The 19396-nt window shown below is 47.8% G+C and overlaps 1 protein-coding gene across 17 annotated transcripts in view; it reads right to left on the reverse strand.

Moving 5' to 3' along the window:
* Positions 1–19396, reverse strand: part of MICAL2 (microtubule associated monooxygenase, calponin and LIM domain containing 2) — a 441027-nt gene that overhangs the window by 354190 nt on the left and 67441 nt on the right. The window lies entirely within an intron of this gene.

The raw sequence follows: 19396 nt of genomic DNA on the forward strand, positions 1-19396 counted from the left end.
GCACTGGGGCCATGTGGGCAGAGGTGACAAAACAGGATTGTGTTCAAGTCCCATGCTAGGTCTCAATGGACCCTGTCACGTTGAACAAGACAAGGGTCCTTCCCCAAGGAAGCTACAGCCACTTAGGAAAGAAGGGAAGACACATAATGACCTACCAAACGAGTTATACTGGGCAAAAGTCCTTCCATTCAAATAAAATCTTATGTGCAGCACCAATCCAATAAAAACGGGAAAATGGTGATATTCTGACTGAGAGACATCCCCACGCAGCAGCCTGCCCTACTCCCAGGCAATTCCTGAACCACCTTCAAGAGGCACGAGTTCAACTGGGGGGGTCTAACTAACTGGGGATACCCCAGCAAAGTCACAGGGAAGGAGATATGCACCCACACCCCACTGCTTGACACTGCACAGGCATCTGGAAACATCCCTTCTGCTTGGGATCAAAACTTATCTTAAAAAAATGCATTCCCCTTCCCCTAGCTATAGTCCATCATCCAGTTATCACTCATCTGGGGCCTCCAGACTCCCAAAGGGGAACTGCAGAGAAGCATATCAGAAGCTCCCACACCACAATCAGTGTGGCTTACTCATTGGAACCTCCCAGAGAGTTGGTGGAAACTCTGTTAGGGGAAATGAAGTCACCGCTGAGATACAATTCACTCCAGAGACAAGGAGCGGGTATGCAAATCCTTTTGCTTCCTTTCTGGTTGGAACTGACTACAGAGGACCAACTCCCCCAAGCCCAGCTTCCCTCTTTATCTCACACCCCAAACAGCTCCTCTGGCTCAGACATAGCCAGACCATGACGGGCATTTCAAAGCGAGACTCCAAACCCCGACACTCTGAGGTTGGCTTTGGGGTTAAGTGTAGATTCACTGCATTTCTTTGCAGTTAGTGCATCTTTTCCTGTTTGCTGAGTTCTGTCACTCCCGGGCCAGGGATGGAGTGGGGTGGGAGGATGTGGGGTGAAGAAGGGCAGGAAGGGCAGGAGGGGAAGCCCTCCTGCATCCTTCTGTCATCCACCAGGCCTGAGCCAGCACTGCTCCCGGGGCCAGGCAGGGGATCCCATTCCCACCAGTTGGGGGGCTGCTGTACATTTCTCACGCAAACAGTAGCTGGCGTACCATTTCTGACCCTCCCAGCTAAACCTGAAATCCCACTGATGAAAGCTCAGTTTTCCCACCACCCTGGGCGCCAGCTCATACTTCGGGCCTGAAATTTCAGAGACGCCAGTCATACCCAAAGCAAATACCAATGGGCCTAATTACATAAAGGGAGAAAATTCGGTACAGATGTTATCAAGACAGGAGAGAAGGCTTGTTGGCCGAGGCCAGGCCCGTTCCTCTAGGATCACACTTGTTATGATTAACATGGGAACTCGGAGTTCTGACAAGAAACCGACAACCGCGGCTGCTACGTGCCTGGGCAGAGGAGCGGGTGAGAAGAGGGCTCCCCTGGCCTGCCCACAGCTGACGCTCTGGATGGCGAGCATAGTGCAAACAGACCGCGAATGCAAAGCGTTGTGATAACCCAAAGGAACTCTCCACCTTTCCCAGACGCATCCGGGCTTCACTGCTAAGGACTCGGTGCCAAAGAACAAAAATTTTTCATTAAAACTCAGCCCTGAGGCCGAGCCCCAAATTAGATTATACATTCCTCCCACAGGCTCTGTCCTTAGTGCTACCCCACAACTAAGTTCCACGTGTTATAATTATCTGCATCTGATTCCCAGGCCAGTGTAAAAGCTCCTCAAAAGCTGTCCCTGTGTCCAGTATGGGGCCTGGCACACAGGAGGCCTCAATAAAGAACTGATGGATGAAGGAACTTCCCACACCCTCACAGCCCACCCAGTTCTTGCTGTCCCCCTGTAACCAGGATGTTCGGTTCACGTCAGCTGGGGTTTATGTCTGCGTTTCCCACCCAGGCTGGGGGAGCTGGAGTCTGCCAAGGCCACCAGGATCACGGATGTCAGCAGATCTGTGTGCTCAGGCGACATAAATTTATTACACAGTGGGGAGCAGGGCAGATCCAACACCAGCAGGAAGTCCACTGTATAGATAAGCTTGGCAGTGCTTAGACCTCCACATTCGTGGAGAGAGACAAACACCACATGGAAAGACCATCTCTTTATTTATCAAAGGGTGGGAAGAGGGGATGAGGGGCCTCACCCACTGTCAAGGCACAGGGCTGGGGCAGCCCCAGCTCACACAGGACCCCTGTGCTCTCCCAGGGGAGCCCCACAAGGACTACCCACTTCTTGGTGACACGGTGCATCTTCCAACCCCTAAGTGGGTAGGTGTGCTGGGACTGGTGCCAGGAATGCTAGAAGGATTGGTCCCTGGAGGATCGGTCCCTGGAGGGAGCCGCTGAGCGGAGCAGGGGCTAAGCCAGGGTTAGCCGTCTGGAGGCTTGATTTCCACTTCTGAATTCTGCCTCCAGTTTCCTTGGGGGCTCTGTGTGCAGACAGCCCAGTGGGGTGGGGCAGAGAAAGCCCCCACTTTCAGGCAGCAGGCAGACCAGGGTCTGCCATTCACAAGCTCACTCACCCAGCCTCTGCGCCTCACTGAAAAGGATGATTATAGGATCTAAACTGTATCACACTCAGCACTTTCTACTTGCGAGGCACTGTCCTAATCATTTCATGTATTTCATCCTTCCAACTGCCCTATCTGTGAGATAACTGTCATCACCATCCCCACTTTGTATGTGAGCATACTGAGGCATCGAAAAGTCAAGCAACTTGCTCCAGGGACTGTTATTACCCCCATATTTGAGCTAAGAAATGCAGGCAAAAGAGGGTCAGAAATTGCTCCAAGGTGGGTCACCTAATGAGGAAGTGGTCAAGTTTGGACACGAACCCAGTCAGTGTGGGTCCAAAGTCTGTGCTCTGAACTGCTTATCTGACCGTGAGGATGGACCGCAGCGGGTATGGTCAGGATGAAGGGAGGCCAGTTTTCGCTCCTTCCCTGCACCCAGCACACGTGGGCCTCCTGAACGGAGCTGTGTTCAGTCTGAGTGCACAGGGCCTCTGCATGGAAGGCCTGAGCCTGGGTCTGAGCTGAGCTTCCCTGGGATGGAAATTTACAGGCTGGACGAAGCTAGAGCCCCTGCAAGTCCTGGGAAGCCACTCAGGCAGGTGCCACGGCAGTGGCGGTTTGGGCACGGACAGTGGAAGCCTCTCTAGTGCCTCTGGAGACCTGGCAGCGAGCTGAGTGACACAAGGTCACGTGTGGTGCCATCTCCCTGGTAGCGGCAGCCCTCCCGGCATGCTGACCCGCAGGCCAGCTCCCCGGGCAGTGCTCTGGTTCCAGGGACATGCCCTCACGTTTCCTGGCGTGGCTTTGCAGGCTCACCAGCTCTTAGTGCAGGCCGCTTATCTAAATCCAGGCAGGAAGGCCCTGACTGTTACTGGGTTACCACAAGTAAAAACAGCTCATTCAGAATCGCAGGACAGAGAGTCATCAGATCCTAGGTGCCTTCCACATGCTAATCCGGGGGGCTGGCCTCACAGCCTCACAGTGCTAAGTAAGGAGGGCTTACGAGAGATGCAGCCACTTACTGTTCGAGCTGAGGATGGAGAAATCTCTGTTGGGTGTTGGGGGGCCAGACCCGACTCTTCACAGCAACTTCAAGGGCCACTCTGGTGAGGAGCAAACTCTCATCTGACTTGACACGGCCCTGCCCCTGGCCTGGTCTGACTCTCCTGTATCTGGGTCACACCCAGTTATTTCTGGGTAACAATTACCACCACTTAACTAACCTCAGAAATTTACAGAAAGGAAATGAAGAAAGATATCCTGTCTTCCCTGCCCGCTCTCAAAACAATAATATGAAGTGCTCTGAGAAACATTCCATTCCTCTCTGTCCCTCCCTTTCAGCCTGAGTCGGTGCTCTAACCCTTGTATGATCAACTGTAACCAGTGACCATAGGGTCTGGATTTTCAGGGACAGTTTCATTTGCAAACATCCTGTCCCTGGGCCTTGTAAGTACACTCAGATTGGACGCCCTGTTTGGGAGTCAGAAGGACAATCATCAAGGCTGTGCTTCCTGCCTCTGGGTGCTGTTCATACCTCCTGTATCTCCCCCCCATCTAAGGCATGAGTTCCCAGGAACTTCCCCCACCAACGGAAGAGACAGCAGCCCACGACTCCTTTCATTTCAGATGCCAAAGTACATCATCAACAGCGCCAACTCTGTCCCACCTTTGCACGTGCCTGTCCATCCCATATTGGGAAGAGCAAGAGTAGTGACAGTATTGATAATAGCAATAATAAAAATCAGAGCTCCCACTTACTGCCTGCTTCTATTGTGAAAGAACTGTGCTAAGCACTTTGTAACACGGGAACCTCATTTCCTTCCTACAATAACCCTGCACCGGGCATAATTTGTCACCATTTGGCAGATGAGAAAATTGGAGTTTAGGTAGGTTAAATGACTTAACCATGGTCACAGGACTAGGTTGACAACTAACCTCGGATCCCAGAGTTTGTACTTGAAATCACGACCCTATATAAATTCTTCCAGGTTATTTTGGGCCTTGTGTGGTAGTGTTAATAGCATGTTCCCTCCTCAACTAGATAGGTAAGACCATTGAGACTGCTCTGTGGGATGGCAGAGGATGCAAGAGAAGGTTCCTGTTCCCAAACCTCAGGAGGCTGTCTGGTTGGGAAACCAGAGAAAGGGAAACAGAGACCAAGAATGCTAGATGGTTTGGGACCACCTGTGACTACTGGAGACATTTGTGGAAGGGACAGATTTGGTCAAGAAAGGGTCCCTGAGCTTCCCTGGTGGTGCAGTGGTTGGGAGTCCGCCTGCCGATGCAGTGGACACGGGTTCGTGCCCCGGTCTGGGAAGATACCACATGCCGCGGAGCGGCTGGGCCCGTGAACCAAGGCCGCTGAGCCTGCGCATCCGCAACGGGAGAGGCCACAACAGTGAGAGGCCCGCGTACTGCAAAAAAAAAAAAAAAAAAGAAAGAAAGAAAGGGTCCCTCCAGGACACAGTCCATGAGAGAACCCACCGCAATGAGAAGCCAGCACACCACAACAAAGAGTAGCCCCTGCTCACCGCAACCAGAGGAAAGCCCGCGTGCAGCAACGAAGACCCAACGCGGCCAAAAATAAAATGAATAAATTTATTTTTAAAAAAAAAAGACCCTACATGACATTGCCCTCCAATTTCCCTTGTGTCTTAAGCTCCTACCCACTCCCCTCCCTCTCTGCACTCCAGTTGTAATGGTCTCCCTAAGCACACACAGGGTCTTTTCGCTTGCTTTGTACTCTGCCTGCAACATTCATATATATATATATATATATATATATGGCTATTTTATAATACAAAAAAGGGAATACATTGCAGAAAATATATAGGACTAGTTTTATTTTTCTTCATATTAACATCCAGCTTTCCAGCATTTTAAACATTTGTAAATATTCCTAGCATCTACTTGTATATTTTTCCATGATGGATTTTTTCTTCCTGTTTTCAATCAAGTAGCTTTACAATATTTTTTGCAATATCTTATTATAAAAGTTGTCAAATAAATAGAAAAGTTGAAAGCATTTTAGTGCACACCCAAATACCCACTACCTAGATTCTATGATTAGATTTTAGTCTCCTTGCTTTATCATATATCTATTCATCCATCCACCTCTCTACCCATTCATCAATTTAGCTTATTTTTTGGTGCATTTCAACGAAATTGCTGAATCAGTACATTCCTTCCCAAATACTTCAGGATACAAATCTAATTAACTAGTGTTCAATAATTATTAAAGTTCTTAACACCCTCTCAACATACACAAAAATACACTCAGAATGGTTTAAAGACTTAAACATAAGACATGGCACCATAAAACTCCTAAAAGAGAACATAGGCAAAACATTCTCTGACATAAATCATACCAATGTTTTCATAGGTCAGTCTCCCAAGAAAATAGAAATGAAAATGAAAATAAACAAGTGGGACCTAATCAAACTTACAAGCTTTTGCACAGCAAAGGAAACCATAAACAAAACAAAAAGACAACCTACAGAATGGGAAAAAATATCGCAAATGATGCAACTGACAAGGGCTTAATTTCCAAGATGTACAAAATAGTTCATGCAACTCAACAACTAAAAAACAACCCAACTGAAAAATGGGCAGAAGACCTAAAGAGACACTTCTCCAAAGAAGACATACAGATGGTCAATGGGCACATGAAAAGATGCTCAACTTCACTAATTATTAGAGAAATGAAAACCAAAACTACAGTGAGCTACCACCTCACACTGGTCAGAATGCCCATCATCAAAAAGTCTACAAATAACAAATGCTGGAGAAGGTGTGGAGAAAAGGGAACCCTCCTACACTGTTGGTGAGAATGTAAATTGGTGCATCCATTATGGTAAACAGTATGGAGGTTCCCCAAAAAACTAAAAATAGAGCTACCATATGATCCAGCAGTCCCACTCCTGGGCATATATGCAGACCAAACTATAATTCAAAAAGATACGTGCACCCTTATGTTCACAGCAGCACTATTCACGATAGCCAAGACATAGAAACGACCTAAATGTCCATTGACAGATGAATGGATAAAGAAGATGTGGTACATATATATAATGGAATACTACTCAGCCATTAAAAAGAATGAAATAATACCATTTGTAGCAATATGGATGCAACTGGAGATTATCATACTAAGTGAAGTAAGTCAGTGAAGAGAAAGAGAAGTAAGTCAGAAAGAGAAAGACAGATACCACATGATATCACTTATATGTGGAATCTAAAATATGACACAAACCCATCTATGAAACAGAAACAGAATCAGGGACATAGAGAATAGTCTGGTGGTTGCCAAGGGGAGGGGGATGAGAGAGGGATGGATTGGGAGTTTGAGATTAGCAGATGCAAACTGCTAATATATAGGATGGATAAACAACAAGGTCCTACTGTACAGCACAGGGAACTATATTCAATATCTTGTGATAAACTATAATGGAAAAGAACATGAAAAAAGAATGTATTGGGTTGGCCCAAAAGTTCGTTGGGGTTTTTCCATAAGATGTTATAGCAAAACCCAAACAAACTTTTGGGCCAGCACAATATATCTATATATAGGTATAACTGGGTCGTTTTGCTGTACAGCCGTAATTAACACAACATTGTAAATCAACTATACTTCAATAAAAAATAAAAAAGGAATACATTATTCGAGTTTTTTCTTTTCAGGTAAAATTTACATACAAAAAATGTACACATCTAAACATACCATTTGTTGTGACAATTTACAATACGTGTTGCTTCTTATAGCATCGGTTTTCTCCCCATCAATGGTCTTTCTTCAGTGGACCTGGTGAGTTCTTGTCCCTGGGCTCTGGTGCTGACATCTTGGTGTACACTGTTATCAGCAACGAGCTTCTTTCTAGTCACAGAGGAGGCTTGACCAGCCAGCTGCCTTGACTCCCTTTCCTCCCTTTGGGAGAGCAGACGCCACAGGCCCTTCTAAGAACCCCCGCCCCGAAAAAAGCGTGTGGAGAAATCTCACATTCCTTTAGGAGAAATAAGGGAAAGAGACTTCTGAGACGGGCTGAGTCTAGATATATTCAAAGCTAAAAACTCTAGGGCCAGTTATAATCCATATGTAGAAAAAAAAGTAGAGCTAAGATACACGAACAATCTAGCCTCCAGAAACAGATACACAAGTTCATATTTATCACTTTCTCTCTTTCTTTTTAGTTACTTAGTGAGCTTTTGCTTTTTTTTTTTTTTTTTTTTTTTTTTGCGGTACGTGTGCCTCTCCCTGTTGTGGTCTCTCCCGTTGCGGAGCGCAGGCTCCAGACGTGCAGGCTCAGCGGCCATGGCTCACGGGCCCAGTCGCTCCGCGGCATGTGGGATCCTCCCGGACCGGGGCACGAACCCATGTCCCCTGCATCAGCAGGAGGACTCCCAACCACTGCGCCACCAGGGAAGCCCATCTTAGTGATTTTTAATTCTTTTTCAAGTGTGTCTATCTGACCTCCTGTGACCTCTTCAAAAGTAGAGGTATGTCTGGCTCACTTTTGCATCCCAAGCAACTAGCTTGACCCAGGTTAAGTGTTCAGTGATGATTAGAAAAAAAGAGAGGTGAGAGTACTCAGCAAGGCCCTGGGTGGACCAGGCTGGTGTGGTGCAGGGGGGACAGCAGGCACTGGCAGGATCCAGTAGGAAAAACTACAGCAATGGCAAGACACCCCTTCCCATCCAGGACTTAGTGACTTCTGAAAGGGGCCAATGTCATGGGTAACTCAATCCAATGAGAAAGGAGAACACAGGCTGAGTACCTACCTACACTTTCCCAGCCCAGAGAACCCAGCCAGAGCTGCGACCAGCAGCTGTCAAAATCCATCCAATGTCAAACATTTCCACTAAACAAGTGCCAAGACTGGGGGCCACTTAAGGTCAGGAGAAGCATCTCCCCAGTATCTCACGTATGCCAGACCTGCAGCAGATGCTTTCTTTAAGTCAACCAGCTCATTTCCATTGTGAAAATGGCATTGCTTTTCCCGGTATATAGTTAAGAAACTGAGACTCAGAGGTGATGTGACTGAATAAAGCTGGCATTTGTTGAAGCCTAACTCTGTATCAAGTATTGACCTAAGTGCTTCAGATGTATTAACTTATTCAAACCTCACAACAACCCAAGATTAAGAAACCGAGGCACAGAATGGTTAACTGGAGTGCCCAAGGTCACATCGCAGTTAGGAAGGAGGAACTGGCATTCAGACCCCGGCTTCTAGCTCCAGAGCACAAACTCAGATCCACAGTGTTACACTTGCCTAAGATCTCAGGGCTAATAAAAGGCAGAGCCAGGAGTCACTACCAGATCCTTGTGACTCTGGCAGCTGGCTCTTTCTTTTACATTGCCCTCGCTGCCACTTTTCTCCCAAGCGTTAGGGCCCGCTGTCCCTTTCTGGCCCCTTTTCTCTCCCGGGTGAGACTCCTCCACTGGTGCCACCTCATCCTATGACCACTCATGGCCACAGGCAAGGCTGACTCTATCAGGGGGCAGCAGCCTTGTCCCAGGCTGGCCTCTACAGAAAGGCCACTGTGGGCCTGGTAACGGATCTGCATGAGAAGAGGCCAGGCGTTCGTTCCACGTTCACCGACTCCTATTGCTCTGAGGTCAGCAAAGGAGAGACTGTTCACCTGAGCCCAGCAGCTGCTTCTGCAGCCAGCTCAGAGCTGGGCTGAGAGCCCAAGGAGCACAAGGCCACCCCTGCCACTCCACAGCCATATCGGGACCAGCTAACCACCCCTCCAAGAGCCCTGGCATATTACCCAAGAAGGAGGCAGTAGGTAAGAATACACCTATGAATATGCTGTAAGGATGCACTGGCCTCCTTCATATTCTCCTTTTGTAGGGTCTCTAGCCCCATAGGTAGGTGCTGAATGAATATGGCTGAGGGGTCTAAGCATGCCTTAGTTCAGGCATGCAAACAGGTAAAGACTTACCAGCCCTTGGATGGAACGCCACCGAGAAACAGCACATATGGTGGCGTAGTAAGGGACAGGTTCCGAAGCTGGCAGGCCATTTGCCAGCTGTGTGCCTTTGAGCACAGCAGCTTATTACACTCATTTCTCTTGACCTCAGTTTCCTCAACCCTAAAAGAGGGATAAGGGTATTGCCTACCAACTACAGTTGTTATGGGGATGGAATTAGTAAATTGTAGAATTGTTCACAAAAGAGCCTAGCCTAGCACAGGATAAGCAGTCAATAAACAATAGCAGTGGCTGACAGCTCCTCTCCTCCCTCCCTTCTTCCTGAGGAGCAGTCCTAGAATGAAATCAGCATTTGGATCCCTAAGAGATGTGGTCCGGTCCATCCAGGGATATGGATGCTGTGATCAAAGGGTCTGGATTCAGTTCAAAGGCTGGGAGTGGTTTGCACCCCTTGGGGCAGGCATACTGCCTTTATCAGGGCATCTTCAGCAAGTGGATGAACCTCACTTGTAGCCTGGGCACCCAAGAGGGAGCCGGGCTGCTGTCCCCTGCACTGGCGAGTTGCCCTGTGCTCCCTGAGCTGAGCTCACAGGTACAAGCACCGCCTGACCTGGAAGAGACTTTAGATCACAAGTCAGTGAGCTTTTTCTGTAAAGAGCCAGATAGTAAATATTATAGACATTTTTGTCAACCGCTGGCTTAGATCATCCTGTCTGACACTTCCTTCCCCACCGTTGCCTTCCCCTTAGGGGGCCCAAGAAAATATTCATGGGAGCCCAGAGGCCATTTTCGGATAGGTTCCCCTTGCGACTCCTGGGACGCCCTCCCGCAGATCTCCGCGTTCAGGTCTCAGCCCTAACATCACATTGCTTGGTGATACCTCCCCAGCGCCACCCCATTTAATCCAACATATCTCCCTGTTTATTTTCTGCACAGAGCTTATCACAACCCTAAAGCTCTTTTTTATTTATTAACTAGTTCACTGTGTGTCTCTCCCTCTGGAATGTAAGCTCCACCAAAGCAGGGGCCTTTTCTCCCTTACTCATGCTGTATCCCCAGGGGCCAGAATAGTCCCTGACCGATAGGAGGTGCCATGAAATATTTGCCAAATGAAGAAATGCATAAAATCAAATCATGCCTTTACCCCAAATCAGGATGTACACAGAGGCTAACTGAAGTGTCATAGCCAATATTTACTGAGACATTGTCTTAGGGGTTTTACATATATTACCTTATTAAATGAGTCAGAAACTAACTTATGAGATAGGAACTATTTTCTCTCCCCATTTCTGATGAAGCTAAGGTCCCACTGCTGAAAGGCATGTATCTGGTAAGAGGCAAAGCTAAATTTCAAACCAAGGGGCCCAAATTTCATATCTGGGGCCCAAACTATTAACTACCACTGTTGCTTATTTTACCTGGGATTATATCAAGTTAGTATGTACACAGATTGTCTGCAGCTGATTAGACATGCTAATGGGCAGTGAAGTGTCTTTCAACTTGTCAAAAGTGGAGGGAAGAGATTATTATCTAATATATGCAATACATAGGGCTTTCCTCATATTTACCAATGAAATAGCTAGGCTCAGACAGAGGAAACAACTTCAGATGTGACAAAGCTAGAGGTGACAGCAAATCTTAACATTTCCCAAGGGAAAATCCATCTGGTCAGTTGCACCTTGATCCACCGCCTGGGGGAGCGATATACATCTGGTACCCAACCCACAGAAGATGGCTATACAGAAAAGTCCCATATCCCAATGTGGATCACCAGCTCCAGGAGACAAACCCTAGGTGTATTTATGTTTAGAAGGCTATAGCATCTCACACGCCTTCCAGTCCAGGGAACCCCTTCTCACCAGTGTAATACAGTTTTGACTCGGCTTGCAACTGCTACAGAAGAAGTGAGCAAACTTACTCAGAGGCTCTTGACAGCTTCCAAGTGGGTCACTTTACAGTATAAAGTGGCTTGTAATTAAAGTGTTTTCAAAACTGTGAATAGATCACAGTCTCTAGACATTGGGAGACTCCAATGTTACTTACACCATCCTGCCCACCCATGTCGACAACCTGCCAAAGAACACACTATGTTTTCTTTATCAGAGCATCTTTAAGGACATGTTTCTGGAAAGTCTCTCCTCTCAGCCTGCTGGGAGCTGCTTGGGAATTCTTTCTGCCACCAAAAGGAAGGCATGCCTGGGCATCTAGGGCACCTGCTCTCTGGAGGCAGGCCTGGACCAGTGGAAGGACTGTGGCATCACCCCTCAGGCTGGCTGAGGAAGTCCACATATGGAAGGTGGGATTTCCGGGATCCAGGTGTACTGCGTCATGGCTGTAACCCTCCAGGTAGAACAAACAAAGGGCTTCCCCAGCTTAAACACTGAGGGGGGGGCGGTTGGGGTAGAGGGGGAGCAAAGAGGTAGATGAAGTCATGGGTTACACTCTGCTGAACTATTAAAAGGCAAATAAGGCATTTGGAAACCACTCTCCCAGCTCCCTGTAGTACCTGATCCTATCAAGGATGAACCAAGGAGAAAAGGATATCTATCATGCATTTGGTCATTCATTCATTCAGAAAACACTCAAGGAACACCTTTTCTTAGGTGACACGTTGAGTACTAAGGAAATGGGCTAGGAGATGGGCATGTCACATTTCCTGCCCACAGGTACTCCCACTTCAGCAAAAACAAACCAAAACAACAAACCACCGAGGGTTTCTGAGCGAGACGGAGTTCACGAACCACACACAGAGGGAAGAGGAAAGAGCAGAGGCAGGACCTGGAAGGCAGCCGCTCTCAGGCTGGGTGAAGAGGTCCTGCTAGGTGGGATTGGAGAGGAGGGGTGGAGGAGACATACCTACCCCAGAGAGGTTAACAGATTATAAATTCGGGTGTGAGGGGGTAGAAGGAAGAAGTGAAACTGACTCAGATTCTACCACAGGGAGGGTGGTGCCAGTGTGAACTAAGACTGAAAGTCAGAAAGAAGAATACATTTAGGGAGTCGGAGGGAAGAGGAAGAGTGAAATTATGAACTTAGTTTCCAAGTTGTTGAGTGTCAGGTATCATAGAAAAATCCAGGAGGCATGGAGATATCCCAGTAGTTGATCCAGAGAGTAAAAGATACAGGTTTTTTAATAACAGTAACTTCTATTTAGTGGTGGTTTACTATGTAACAGGTATGGTACATGTCAATCTCATTTAATCCTAGCTGGAAACCTGTAAAGTGGGTATTATCATTATGCCCATTTTACAGATGAGGAAACGGAGGCTCTGAAATGTTAACTAACCTGCCCATGGTTGCAGGTATCTGACTCCGGCCATTTATGCTCTTTCTACTATGCCTAGGGCCTCTGATTTTGGAGTCATTGCCCATAAGACAAGACTACATCATCCAAAGTAAGAGTGTCCAATAGAACCGAGTTTCTCAACTTTGGCATGATGGACATTTTGGGCTGCATGATTTTTTATAGTCGGGGGTGGGGACTGTCCTGTGAATTGCAGGATGCTTAGCAGCAACCCTGGTCTCTCCCAACCAGATCACCTTCTCCCCCGAGCATGGCAATCAAAACTGTCTCTAAATATTGCCAAATGTCCCTGGGGAGGCAAAATCACCACCAGTTAAGAACCACTGCAACAGAAATATAATGTGTGCCACACATGTAATTTTAAATTATCAGGTAGCCACAGTAAAATTAATTTTAATAATGTAATTTATTTAGTTCAATATACCTAAAATATTATTATTTCAACATGTAATCCATATGAAAAGTACTAATAAGCTATTATTATGCAACCTTTTTTTCATACTAAGTCTTTGAAATCAGGTGTGTATTTCACTTACAGCACATCTCAGTTTGGACTTGTCACATGTCAAATGTCCGAGTCATGTGGCTATTGGCACCCATACTGGACAGCACAGATCTAGAGGAAAGAAGAAGGGGTTCACGCACCCACATTTATGAATGGTGGAGACAGAGGGACAGAAGGCAACACTGAACAACGGTCAGAGGGCAGAAAAGACAACTTCTGGGGATGCTGGCAGCTCAAGCTTTTCCTTTCCCTTTCGAGAACAGTCCCTGCCCACCAGCAACCCATCTACCCCATGGTATGGGGTGGGGCAAGTGGGGAGTAGAGGCAGGTACCTGGTAAAGAGAGATGGAGAGAAACCAGAGAGAGGCCAGGGGAGCGGGCCCTGGGAAGCCTACCCACGTGGACAATGGGAATCACTGAGGCTTTCAGCGAGGCAGCCACTGGAGGAGCAAGACAGAGACAGACAACTCATCCACAATCGGGAGACACCTAGTCACCTCTACCAGCAGCTGCTGACCCAGGGCTGATTCCAGCCCAAGTAATCGCTGAAACAAAGCCCTCAAAACCACAGCATCTGAGTCGATCTTGAGTCAGATACAGAAAAACCAAGGCCCTCGCCTGGGACCACTCTGTAATGATCAACACAACTTTGGGATAATTCAAATGGAAGGGCTGGGGGCTTGCCACTGTCTGGACTTCATTTATTCACTCAGTAAGCTACTACTACCCTCTCAGTGGCATTACTGTCCCCACTGTACAGATGGAGACACAGGACCACACTGCTGGAGAGGGCCAGGGCCAGGATGTGTCACTAACTATTTAAAGGAAAAAGAAAAAAAAAAAAAAAACTGAAGCACATAATTCAAAAATAAAATTTAGAGATGGTCCCCGCTTGAATGTGAAATCAGTTAACTCATCAATGTTTTATACAGGGAACAAGAAACAAAAAACCCTTTACAATTAAAAAGAAAACAGCTCCATGGGATTAAAGAGAGGAAGGAAGAATATGAATGGAACAGGAATAAGACAGAGGAAAACAAACAAAGGAACAAGAGGACCTGGATCCCCCCAGCGGAGGAGAGCAGGGAAGTGCTGTCCACCTCCGCTCTCTGAGTCTGGGTTCTGCGTAAGTCATCACTGCTCTCTCACATTCTCTGAGGAGAAACACTACTCATCCCTCAGAGGCTCTACATGATGAGGATTAGCATGGTGGTGGACCAGCGACCCCATCAGATCACCTTGAGGACAGGTTAAGAGGGCAGCCTGGGTACAGTGCCCACGGGCCTTGGGGCCTAAGCCTCTCCTGCCCACCTCCAAGAAAAGGCAAATCCCCCCTTCTGAGTCGGTGGCTCCAGAAGAGAACCTCCCATTAGCTGATGCCCGGGGTTCCCATCACCTGCAGCGGGCACCCCCGAACTGCCCAGCACTCTCAGAGCCAATCAGCTCCTGCTCTCCACACTCCTACGAGGCACCGAGCCAGCGAGAGGCACATCCCTGTACCATCTCCCCCAGTCAGGGCTCCCCCAATCATCTCATTTTGCAGACGGGTAAACTGAGGCCCAGAAACTGCAAGCCAGCCCGGGTTCTTTCCACTATGTGACAGACAGAATGAAGAGGTGTGTGTGTGTGTGTGTGTGTGTGTGTGTGTGTGTTCAATAACCTTAAATGGGAAGGTTGCATATAGTATTTACACACACATACAGTGCATGTAAAAAGGGCTTTATAAATTATAAAGCGTTTTTACAAATGATAGTTGTTACCATAAATCTACTCAATACAGAGTGCATATTGTTCTCTAGACAAGCTTATGGACCTACTTACAGAGTTCCTTCTAGTCTGTTATTCAACTAAACACCACCCCACCCCCCAAAAAGCCATGTCTAACCTCTGCTTCATCCCTGTGTAGGCAAGGTTTTGCAAAACCCACTTTGTAAGCACTTGAGAGCTCTTCACGCTTCCCACAGTTTCCAGCAAAAGTGCAAGTCCCAGTTAATCCCATAAAGGAGAGCCTCCCCCTGCCGCTGGCTAGAGGGCCTCCACCTCCCTCCCAAGTAAAGAAGAAAGGAAACCCCTAACGGCGCCAGGAACTGTGGCCCTAGTCAGAGCCACTGGGCCCAGCTTCTAGTTCCAGGGCAGCTGTGCTAAGCACCCACTATGTGCCTGGCAGGCATCCGGGTTAGGCTGAAGGAGGTACAGAATTTCCATGTCTTTGGTGGTGGTGTGGAAATGTGACCGCAGGCGGGGTTGGGCTTCAATGTGAAGCAGTTTAGAGGAAGCCTGCCAGGGTACAGGGGTGTCAGCCCGGTTTCACCCAGGCTTCCAGAGGTCTTACAGCTTCTCCTTTCACACTTGATATGGGCTGGGCCATCCTCGTAGCCTCCCCGTGGAGAGCTGAGCATGGCCATGCAGTCAAGGAACACTAAGAATTGGCACTGAGACTGGCAGTGCTCTTGCACTTGGGGGCCCTGGTCTCCTCTGGCCTCAATGTGCTCATCCATAGAATTGGTACCTATGAAATCTGCACATGTCAGAGAGCTGCCGGGAGGCTCAGACTCCACCCTCCACCACCCACATCTCCGCCACCACAGCAGGGGGAGGCTCGGAGATGGCCAGAAAAGGGCTCTAGAACCGGGGAAGTGAGGCATATTTCTTCTCTAGGCCCTCCAGCACTAGATAATAGCAATGGTTTTTATTCTAGCGGCAATCATTTCTGGAGTGCTCGCTGCTTTATCCCCAGCGTCTAGAACACTGCCATCATGACACAAAATATATGTTATGTGTTGAACTGAAGCTAATCATTGCTGTGAAGCCAGCACCTCAAATAAATAGGAGGAATCTTGGGGGTGGTAGGTGAGGAGCCCCTCCTGTGGCCATCAGCTTTTTGATGACTTTCTAGGCCACGTGAAGCCTTGCTTCTTCCCCTCCAGCTCTGCAAACTCCTAAGGCAGGAAGATTCAGGAGACTCAGCTAACTGGAGAGATTCTGAGCACCTAGAGGCTGAGAGATGAAGATAACCTCATCAGTCCCTGAGGCTTGAAGGTGGAACTGAAAACAACAGGGCCCACTAAGGGTTAGTTACCACTGTTGCTATTAACCACCAAAGTGAACCCCACCCCAATCCCCCTCCCCCAGCAGACTGAAGAGAGGGATCCCAGAAATCATTGCCCCAAGCTCATTCTTGTGTTAGTAAAAATACAGAAAGGCTTGGTTTACTACAACGTCTGGAATCTATTTGTGAAAACTCTCAGGGAGACCAGACAATTTCATCACAAAACCCAAATGTCAGACATTCTCTGGGACAGATAACAGGGCAGGACATTCAGGAGTTAGGTGCCCTGCCGACAGATTGGAGGCTGGTGCTGTCCTCAGTTCACCTCTCCTGGGCTGGAGTTTCAGAGAAGCCGGGAGCACCAACTCTGCAGCCTCCATGGGCAGTAAGTCCAGTGGTTAGGGTCCGTAGTGGAGCCCTCTTTCCTCTGGGAAACAGACACCCATACTTAACCCCTGGGGGAAAGGAGAACAAGGAACAGCTCCCAAGAAGGGAGGCAGCCAGGGATAAAGATCCTCACTGTTCAGATCCCGTTCACCCTGACAAACAGTAATAATCATCAAGGCAATAACTTACTCTGTGTCTGACGCTGTTCTAAGTGCTCTACATATATTAATTTATGGAGGTCTCACAATCACCCTGTGAGCTGAGTACTATTATCCCCAGTTTACAAGTGAGGAAATGGAGGCCCAGAGAGTTAAGTAAGATGCCAAAGGTCACACAGCTAAAAATGAGATGCAAACCCAGGTTGGTCTGAACCCAAAGACCATGCTCTCAGGCACAGCACCACACCCACACCACTCTCTCACTTCTTGGCATGAAGAAGGGAGAGCCTAGAGGGCCGTCTATCTCAGTGGAGCCCCTGGTGTACCTAACTCTCCTACGTGCTGGGGAAGGAAGGCCCCTCTCACCTCAGCAGTCCCCAGCCAGCATCTTCCCAGTGATATTTAAGAGATAAGACACACCATCAGCCCCTCCTGGCTCAGCTCAGTCTCAGAAACGCCGTCACACGCAATTCTCCTGCAGGCCTATGCTGAGCAGAGGTGGTTAGTTCTGGGCTCTGAGCTGGAGTGGAGGTTCCACATCTGGTCTGGGACATGGAGGAGGACATGTAGAGTATGGATGATGGTCCTCCCCTGCTGTGCTCCAAATGGGTGCCCATTGGTGCCCATCTAGCAATCATTCTAACAAGTAGCGCAGCGCTCAGCTGGGCACACCATACATTTTCACCTACTCTGAAAATTGGGTCTGATTAGAACATGGTTCCAAGGCCCAGGACAGTTCAACAATTGATTAACAAAACCACAATATGTGTCATCTGAACCCAGTGACCATAAAGCCTTTTTTGATTCAGAGCCTAATTAAGAAAAAAAAAGGAACAGGATACGGTTCCATGATGGCATCGAGCCACCTTCCCCCCATACTCCCGAATTTCTGTACAGAGAAGCATTTTGTCACTTAGCACCTTCTCGCCAAGACAACAATAGGCTACATTTTTTCCATCTAAGAACATTCAGCTTGAAACAACAGATGGAGAAGCAGGGAGAATGGTCGTGGGTCTGCTGAGCCACCGAGGATGATGATTAATGGGTTTCCCAGGTCTGCTATCAGCTGTCCCAGACATGAAGTGGAGAGAATGCTCTTAGAACATGTTCCACCAACGGCCCTCTCTCAGGAGCTCAGGGAGCAGCTCGGCCTATGCATTCCTAACCCATGAGCTCAGCCTGGAGGGGAGCCAGGGAAAGCCAAGGTGGACAGTGGAAGGGCCGGGAAAGGTCTGAGGACACTGGTTCTCCCTGCTGCTCCGGGAAAGGAGACTAGCAATGCCAAGGGGCATGAAGACACCAGCTCTGACTTCACAGCAATGGACTATCTGGTTTGGCCTTGATAGCAAGAAAGACGCAGGATCACAACAAATTTAAGAGACCTTAGAGAGGCCTTCTACTAAGACCTCTCACGTCACACAAGAGGAAACAGAGCAGAGAGGAAGGGAGAGGGGAATTTAGGTTTCTGAAGACTTCCTATGTGCTAGAAATGATTCTTTATATGTGTGTCAAAGCCAGTAAGGTATGTTTTAATATAGCTGCTTTACAGATAAGGAATTTGGGACTCAAACGACTCAAGTAATTGGCCCAGGGTTGTAAACTAATAAATGAAGGAGCAGAGATTTGACCCAGGTCCCTCCCAGGCTCTTCCCAGCGTCCCCCCACCCCCTGCTACACACAGGCAGGCCCTACACAGCTCTTAGTCCCTAGTTCCCAAGTCTGTGACATCAGATCAGGGGTCCTTGACCATTTCTATGCCCTGGGTCACTTTGGCAACCCAGGGAAGCTTACGGACACTTTCTCAGAATAATATCTTTAAATGCATAAGATAAAATGTTAACACATTTAACGTATCTAATAATATATTAAATGATGAGATCTAGCTGCAGGTCTAAGACCCAACATAATTTCCAAATAGTAATAAGTGTAAACCAGAGATTGAGATATCTACAACTGCAAGGATAAGTGAAAATATCTGTGATTTCTATTGGTGACAAATCACAGGCACTCCTAAGGTAGATCTGCTGCCAGATTCATTGGGGGAAATGCTACATTTCAGTTAGAGGTTAGTGAAAAATAAAGATTTTGCCCCCTATCCAAGTTCACAGACTCTTAAAGATTAAAAAACCTTGTATCGGGCTTCCTGGTGGTGCAGTGGTTAAGAATCCGCCTGCCAATGCGGGGCACACGGGTTCGATCCCTGGCCTGGGAAGATCCCACATGCTGCAGAGCAACTAAGCCCATGTGCCACAACTACTGAGCCTGTGCTCTAGAGCCCGTGTGCCACAACTACTGAGCCCATGTGCCACAACTATTGAGCCCGCCTGCCTAGAGCCCATGCTCTGCAACAAGAGAAGCCACCGCAATGAGAAGCCCGCGCTTGCTGCAACTACAGAAAGCCTACGCACAGCAACAAAGACCCAACACGGCCAAAAATAAAACAAATAAACAAATTTATTTTTTAAAAAAAACAAAACCTTGTAACACTACAGATGGAAAATAAGCATAGGAAAAGATGTTCCA

The sequence above is a fragment of the Kogia breviceps genome, chromosome 7 (genome assembly GCF_026419965.1).
Source record: "Kogia breviceps isolate mKogBre1 chromosome 7, mKogBre1 haplotype 1, whole genome shotgun sequence".
NCBI lineage: Eukaryota > Metazoa > Chordata > Mammalia > Artiodactyla > Physeteridae > Kogia > Kogia breviceps.